This window comes from Microtus pennsylvanicus, chromosome 13, assembly GCF_037038515.1.
Source record: "Microtus pennsylvanicus isolate mMicPen1 chromosome 13, mMicPen1.hap1, whole genome shotgun sequence".
In the NCBI taxonomy this organism is placed as follows: Eukaryota; Metazoa; Chordata; class Mammalia; order Rodentia; family Cricetidae; genus Microtus; species Microtus pennsylvanicus.
The window spans coordinates 16,625,078-16,632,560 of NC_134591.1; the positions used below are offsets into that span (position 1 = coordinate 16,625,078).

Below are 7,483 nucleotides of genomic sequence, written 5' to 3' on the forward strand. Positions count from 1 at the left end.
CTACTCAATATGCAACACAGATTTCACCCTGCTTCTAGAAGAGATACCTCTGACTCAGAATGATCGAGTATGGGGGCTCTGACAAAGGAGAGAAATCCAAGTAGATACCCTACCTAGAATAGGTGATATGTTGAGGAGGTTTCTTTTTTTTTGGCTCTGGAATTAAAATGCAGTTATATTTGGTAAAACCATAGGTCAGTCGTAACTTGGCCAGTTTTATATCTCTAACACAATGGGTATTGTCCTTAGCAGTCTTTGACAAATGGAAAAGCCAGTGAAAACCAGGAACCTAAACTGAGGGTTTATTGCTAAGGATTTAGGTAAATTAGAGATAGAAGAGAGAGGGTGATGTCTACCCTAACACTTATTGTATCTGTAGTACTGGGATTATTGTTTTGTCTTTGATGATTTTTCTACAATTAAAGAAAAATAAATCATGAGCTGCTTTTGTCTGTGCTCTGCATTGATACATGAAGGCAACACTTAACTAAAATCATTGCATGAAGAAGAGTAAGAAATTTCCCCTTTCTTTTTTTTTTTCACTTTACAGTTAAGCAGAGTGTCTGATCTTGTTCAAGAGGAGTCCTGGTCACTGCGTTGGGACAACATTAAGAGATGCTAATTTGTGCTTGTGTGTCTTTGTGTGTGTTCATGTGCACACACATGTGAGTGTAAGTAGGTTTCCTCCTTCCAAAAGAAAAGAGGAAAAAAGGAGAGAAAGGAAGGAAGGAAGGAAGGAAGGAAGGAAGGAAGGAAGGAAGGAAGGAAGGAAGGAAGGAAGGAAGGAAGGAAACTGAGTAGATTAGTCGCTAAAGCCTGTTAGAGATCTGAAAAGAAAATTACCCCATTGTCCTTGGCATTGTTGGCATTTTGTGGATGTTGTTCTCTGATTTAATATTTCCTAGCATTGAATATAGGATACAAAATATATGTTGATTGTTTATAGTTGAAAGAAGCTGTGCTCAGGACTTCTGTCCTATACTACTTGAAATATCTATTTAAACAAAAGGATAGATAGAAGAACCCTAGGGTGCATGCAGGCATTTAGTTTACTGAGTTACCTCTTTAACATGTAAGGACTGAAAGTGGATTTCTTGTTTTCCTTGTAGCTTTCATACTCTCTAACATGCATTTAGAGAAACAGCAATTTACATAAATTGCACTATCTAAATGCGATGTTGTAAAGTCATAAATATGTAAAGTAAACACATGTGCAAAACACAATCTTAGCTATGATTTCTGTTCATGTACCCATTTAACAACTGACCTTTCTGATACTAATTAGATCAGTCAAAAATATTTGGATTGCTTCTAAAGGTTTTCAATCAGAATTTTTAATTCAATAAATACTATATATTTGGAAATATCTACTTAAGTTCCTGTGGATTCAGAAGTAAATAGTTCCAATAGACACAAATTCTATCTCTGACTAGAACAGTTTTAATGCTTCCTTACAGTATTCAAACAACTATACAAGACTTCACAGATAAAATCGCATACATTTAAAGACATTTTTAAAGTCAAATGAAATGTATATTCAATTATAAATCTGTTCCATTCCTTTCTTTTCATCTAATGTAAGTAATGTTTGTTAGAGCACAGAAAAGATGTGTCTCTTACTTCAACACAACCTCAGCTTTGAGAATATTTGATCGGGTGTTTAGAAAGCATAATTTGTAAAAAGCAAAGTCTTTATATATTGTTGTGCATTATTTGATTGTGATGTAATGAAATATAAACCATATGTTAACTGTTAGAATCATTTTTTAATCTTGGATTATTGTTTACACCCTGGTAATTTTTGAGCACACCGTTTTCACTAAGTTCAGTGCTGAGACACATAAGCCATTTAGAGTGAACACTAGGCTTGATATCATGACACAATGTCATGTGAAAGCCTTTTGGAAAATGAACTGTGTTTTCTTATATTACTGGATTGTCTGCTGATAATTTACTATAAGGTGTGCAAAGTGTTGTCCAAGCATGTACTTGGCAACACATTGCAAAGTACAACTAAAATAGTACAGGAAACTAGTAAAATAGGAAAATCATTTTATGTTTACATCTTTTTATATTTGAAGCCATCAGTTACATCTTTAAGATGTAAAGACTGAAAGTGGATTTCTTGGTTTCCTTGTAGTGTTCACACTCTGTAACATGAATTTAGAGAAACAGCAATTTATATAAATTTCACTATCTAAATACAATGTTGCAAAATAATAAGTATGAAAAAAGAAAGAAAGAAGACCATGACACTAAGAGTTTCTTTTCTTTTTCTTCTCTGCATTCCTAAACTCTGAAATTTGATTACAAAGATGTTAATTCAAAGATAGTAATTGGTGGGATAGTTTCTTAATAGCAGGAGTCAAGTGTGCTTCAGTGGAACACAAGACAAGTACCTCCTCCCTTCCAGGAACTCTACCCTGATTCAATGGAGCAAGGGTCATCCAACCAAGGAACCAACAGACCAATGCTTGTCCAACATGGTTTCAGGACAATTAACTCTGACCTTTCACGAACAAATGTTTGCCTCTTGCTCCTCTGTGGATTCTTAGATTGTCACAGTATAATCTGACAATTTGCCAAAAGTTAGATCCAGTTACATCTATAATTATGCTAGGTTGTTTCATACTGTTTTGGAATTGGAATGATGAGAACTGTACTAGCGTGTCTATCAGACAGACAATACTTTAACGCAGAGTCTGGTGGACCTCTCTAAAATAACACACACAATCCCAGAACCCTTGTTTCTACCCTCAATATGTCTTCCCCTAAAAATACTTGCCATTTTGTGCAGTAGTTGTGTGTCTTCATTCAGTACACCTTGAACAAGTTAGAATAGCCTGCTTTGAGTACAATTAACTTTTAAAATGTTGATTGTATGAATGAGTGAACTTCTTTGTTCTTTTTAATGCTCAATGCCTTTGAGAGGTCTAATGAATTCCAAGTGAACTGAATGTAGTTGAAAGTTAAAAATGCAGTTAAACATACGAACAGATACACTGAAATGGCATTCAACTCAATACAAAATTCCATTCATCTGATTTTTACTCTAACTTCTTAAATGGCATAATCTAGAGTATATATTTTATTATTTGTGTGGATAAAGTTTATTATGCTTAGGGTTGGTGCATATCCAAAAAGATACTACTGAATTAAGGTATTTGCCTCAAACAACAGGATTCTTAAAGCTACATGCAGTATTTACAGAGATAGACAGAAATATTGTTGACAGAAGTGTGAATACATACGTAGCTAAGCAATGATTTTAATTATGATACTCCACAAATAATAATTTCTAAAAGTTTATTTAAATGAAGATGTATGTAGGTTATTTGCAAGTCACCTGTTTTTAACACTACAGTTTTTCCATCCGCCAGCCTCTAGAATAATGAACCATCAGAAATGCAGAGTTATTAAAAGTTACATTAAAGATATCTATGATCGCAAAATAATTTGCATCAATTGAGTCACAATGTGGTATTTATCATGACTCATCCATAAAGTGTTAAACATGTATCTAAACAATTCTGTAAGGACAATATTTTAGCTTTCCACTACACCTAACATCCCTAAGGGAAGCATCCTTGGTACTGGCATACTCTACATCGTCACATGCTGGGGCTCGTGTACCCCACTCACAATACATGAAAGAAACACATTGCACAGACAAAGAGCAAAATAATTCTGTATCAATAGTTCAGCATTCCAATGTTAGACTTAATTAACATTGCTCTGCTTTCTGCATTAACTTTTTTAAGAAAATTGTCCGCCTATCCAGATCTTCATAAAATATATGACCATGTGTTCTACAAAATCATCTTTATGTTGCTATAGTGACTGGCACAGACATAAATTCTATGATGATATTAAGGGAAAGGAAGGAATATTTGCTTTCACCAACTGCAACTGTGAGCAAATTCAGGTACACAGCACTTTATTAGTAAAAACTCCTTTGGTAAGCACACGTTAGAGGAATTAATCATTCATTCCCTGCAGACTGCTTATGTTTTTCATCAGGCCATTATCTGATCTGAATAACAAGAACAATTGCATAATAAAATGCATTACTGCTGACACTAGCAACTTTATTTTTTCAACTTGAAAGTTGCAACTCCTGTAAGCCACAGAAAGCCGGTGGCAAAAGCTAACAATTTAGTCACCCTGACTAGGGCTGACGAATCTATGGTTATAGAAACAGCTACCAGGTGTCTCTGTAGGCTTGACTAGAAACAGCTTTAATTTAGGCTATCCTTCTTAACACTATGACATAATTACAGCAGAGGCAGAATGTGTGACAGTTTATTATTATTAATGTTGTTGATAAAACTCTGCTTTCAGAAATGAGACAGAATGGACAGTTTGCCTGTGTGTTGTGAGGAAATACAAATGTAGTAAAATATATGTAATTGCATGTTTCATTCACTCTTAAGTGTGCCTGCTTATGGACAATTATCCTTTAATTTTTAAATATTATTTTTCAAGCGTCATATATTATCGTAGAGATGTGAGGCCATACATGATAGAGGTCATAGACATATTCCAAATTTGTTCATCCAATGATCTCAGTTCAAATTATTTAGATGCATTTCTAAACCAACTAAGAACAGAAATGGCACCGGAGAGCAATAAAGATCTTTACACTTTGGGTGACATAAAGTGATGTTGAAGAACAACGGCATATTTATCCAAAGTGCTTTCCATTCATTGGAACTTTGGGTCATTGTCCTGTCTCATCACTCTGAAACTTACATCCCAACACAACCCGAATGGCCCATAAAAAGATGGTACAATTCTAACTGCCATTTCAATTCTAACCATTTCTCCTTTTTCATATTTTTAAAATCAGTGCCTAATGACATTTTTGCTTAGATATCTGAGTTAATATAGCAGTGACAATATTTTGACTGTAAGAGTGTCACATAAATATGAAACATCACTTAACCATTAATTGATAATTAGTGATTTTTATAAAGAAAATTTGCCTCATAATTAGTTGTAATTTACAGTTTAATTGTATACATTTGCAAGGTTTTTCATCAGTAAAGCATGTTTTATATTAAGAAAAATACTGAAAGTTAATGATAAATTCCATCGACTTTCTTTCTTAACCACTATTCTTCTCCAGTCTGTATAAGTGCCATTGTGTCAAAGAACTCTGTACCAAAATTGGTTCAGTTATTTCTAACCTGTAATTCCTACTGTACCTACTGTATCTGTAACAATGCAAGAAGAATTAGATTCAGAACCCATTTGGCAGTGATAAAGAGGGAAAAATGCTGAAACGTTATTGATTCTCTTCCCTCTTGTGCAAAACAAACTGACTCGACTATATTTTTCCTGACATAACACAAAGGTTTTATTTAGATATTACAACATATTGGCGAGTGTTAAGCTACACATGCCTCCTATCCTTTTAAGGTACAGTTAACCCTTTTTCGGTGAGAGGAACAGTGCCCTGCTTGTGTTCACAGAAGAGCTGCAGCCCCTGACAAAAGGTGATAGTCCAAGAGAAATGCTACCTGCAAAAGTTTTTGATGCAGCGATATTCAGCCTTAAGGGACACCTTAAACCTCTCAGTGGCTGATGAGCCTGTCACAGTTCATAACCGGCTCTGTCAGAGTCACAGGCTCAGCCCGCTCTCACGCTGCATTTTTCACAGTTCTTCTCCAAATTAACTTCACCAAATTCTCTGCCTAGGCTGATGCCAGGACTTCCTCCACACATAAACTGCTCACAGACATGAAGTCATCCGAACAGGATTTTCTTCTAGTCTAGCAAACCATCTTTATTAACTTTCCCTTGACCCAGTTAATTTTGCTAGTGATCCTTAGAACTGAAGATAATACAAGCAAACCACTGAAGTCAGCAATGGGTGGAACTTGGGGGTGGACCTGGGTTGAAGGTGACAGGAGGGAGGAGGCAATGGGATGGGAATCCTCAAGCTTTTTCTAGGTAACACTCTTTCAATCTTGGAACCAAGCAACACATTCACAAGCCAGGTCTTCCAGCATCCCTCGAACAATGAGTCTTTGACAATCAGACTCCTGGGAAGACTGCACATGCAGACACTCCTAAGTGATCCTCCACAAAGAAACCTTCAAAAATTGTTTAGCGAAGCACTTCTCAGATAGGAATTACTCAAGTTATATAAGGCAAGTTCTTCCCTGGTAGAAAAACGAACGGGGGAAAGCATTCGGCAGACGCCTCACTTTAGAGAGCAAGAAGAGAGAGCAGTATTACTTACTAGAGCATCCGCTCCGCTCTCCTCGGGAACCGAGGAGTCTTCTTTCGCTCTCTGCCAGTCCAACGGTGAACTGTCTTTCTATTCCAGGGTCCTGGCTCAACTGCAGACCGGGAGAGAACAGCCACAGCCGGCTGCGCTCGGTGTCGGTGGGCTGCAGCGCTTCGGCTTCTTTAAAAGTGGGTTCTGCGTGTGCGAGGGCGGCGCGGGAGGGCGGCAGCGCGCTCGGAGCCCGCGGGTCCCGCAGACGCCGGGGCGAGTGCCCGCAGGTGCGGCGGTGCGCGCGGGCGGGGCGGGGCGGGCTGGGCGGCTGCGGTGGGAGCGCCCGGGAGGCTGAGGCTCGCACTCCGCTCGCTCGAGCTCGCGCACAGGCGCTCGCACCCGGCCCGGCGCGCCGCCCGCGCTCACCTGCATTTCCTTAACGAGCCACTTGATGGCTGCGGCGGCGCGGCCACGGCGGGCTGCTGAGACGAAGGAGACCCGAGCCCGGGTGGCCAAGCTTGGTCTCGACCCCGAGCTGGGCGCGGAGAGCAGCTACCGGCTACCGGGCGCCAGGGAGCGAAGGGCCAGGTGCGCGCTTCTGCAGGTGTCCGCGCCACTCTGCTCTGGCTTTCCCTGGAGGGAGGTTGGCGGTAAGGGGTGAGGCATGGGGGTCTGAAAGGTTGGGGACAGAGCTGTCGTTCTCAGTACAATCAGAGAGAGCTGTAGAGAAAGACAGGCCCTTGGGATGGTGCTTCGGATACTGGATGTAGTTTACAGTTTGGGCGCTGGACAGTTTGGCAGAGCTTGAGGGAGAAAAGGGGCTCAGCCAAGGTGCCTGTTTGGAAGAAAACCTGTAGAAGAGTTGCTGGGAAGCAGCCTCCATACTCCTGAGGCGACGCCCACAGGTATAGGAAGGAGAGGGTACATTACCGCCTCTTTGCTACCCAATGCAGATGGTCTGTGCTTAGGGGTAGATGCACTTCAGACTTGGGGCTCTGGGGAGAAGAACTTAACCGTCCTCCCCAGGAAAGGTAGTTGCGGTGCCGGTACTGGGTCCACAAAGACAAAGTGGAAAGAATAGAATAAAGGCTTTCTTCACTTTACCATCATGTCTGATCAGAACACAGCTATAGGCGATAAATGCTATCTCCCGCAGGACAGAGAGCGCATCACTCAGTTGGTGCTTAAATAAAGAACCAAAAATGATTAGCCCATTGGTAATAATACCTATTCAGATCACTGAGAGCATACTCTGTC

The 7,483-nt window shown here is 39.8% G+C and overlaps 1 protein-coding gene across 27 annotated transcripts in view; it reads right to left on the bottom strand.

The window, feature by feature from the left end:
* Ptprd (protein tyrosine phosphatase receptor type D) overlaps nt 1–6,383 on the bottom strand; it is a 2,195,185-nt gene extending 2,188,802 nt beyond the window's left edge. For all 27 annotated transcript variants that reach the window (XM_075945536.1, XM_075945538.1, XM_075945537.1 and 24 more), the window contains exon 1: nt 6,248–6,383. The gene's annotated coding sequence lies outside the window, so the exon portion shown is untranslated. The remainder of the gene's footprint in view (nt 1–6,247) is intronic.
* Between the last annotated feature and the right edge of the window lie 1,100 nt (nt 6,384–7,483).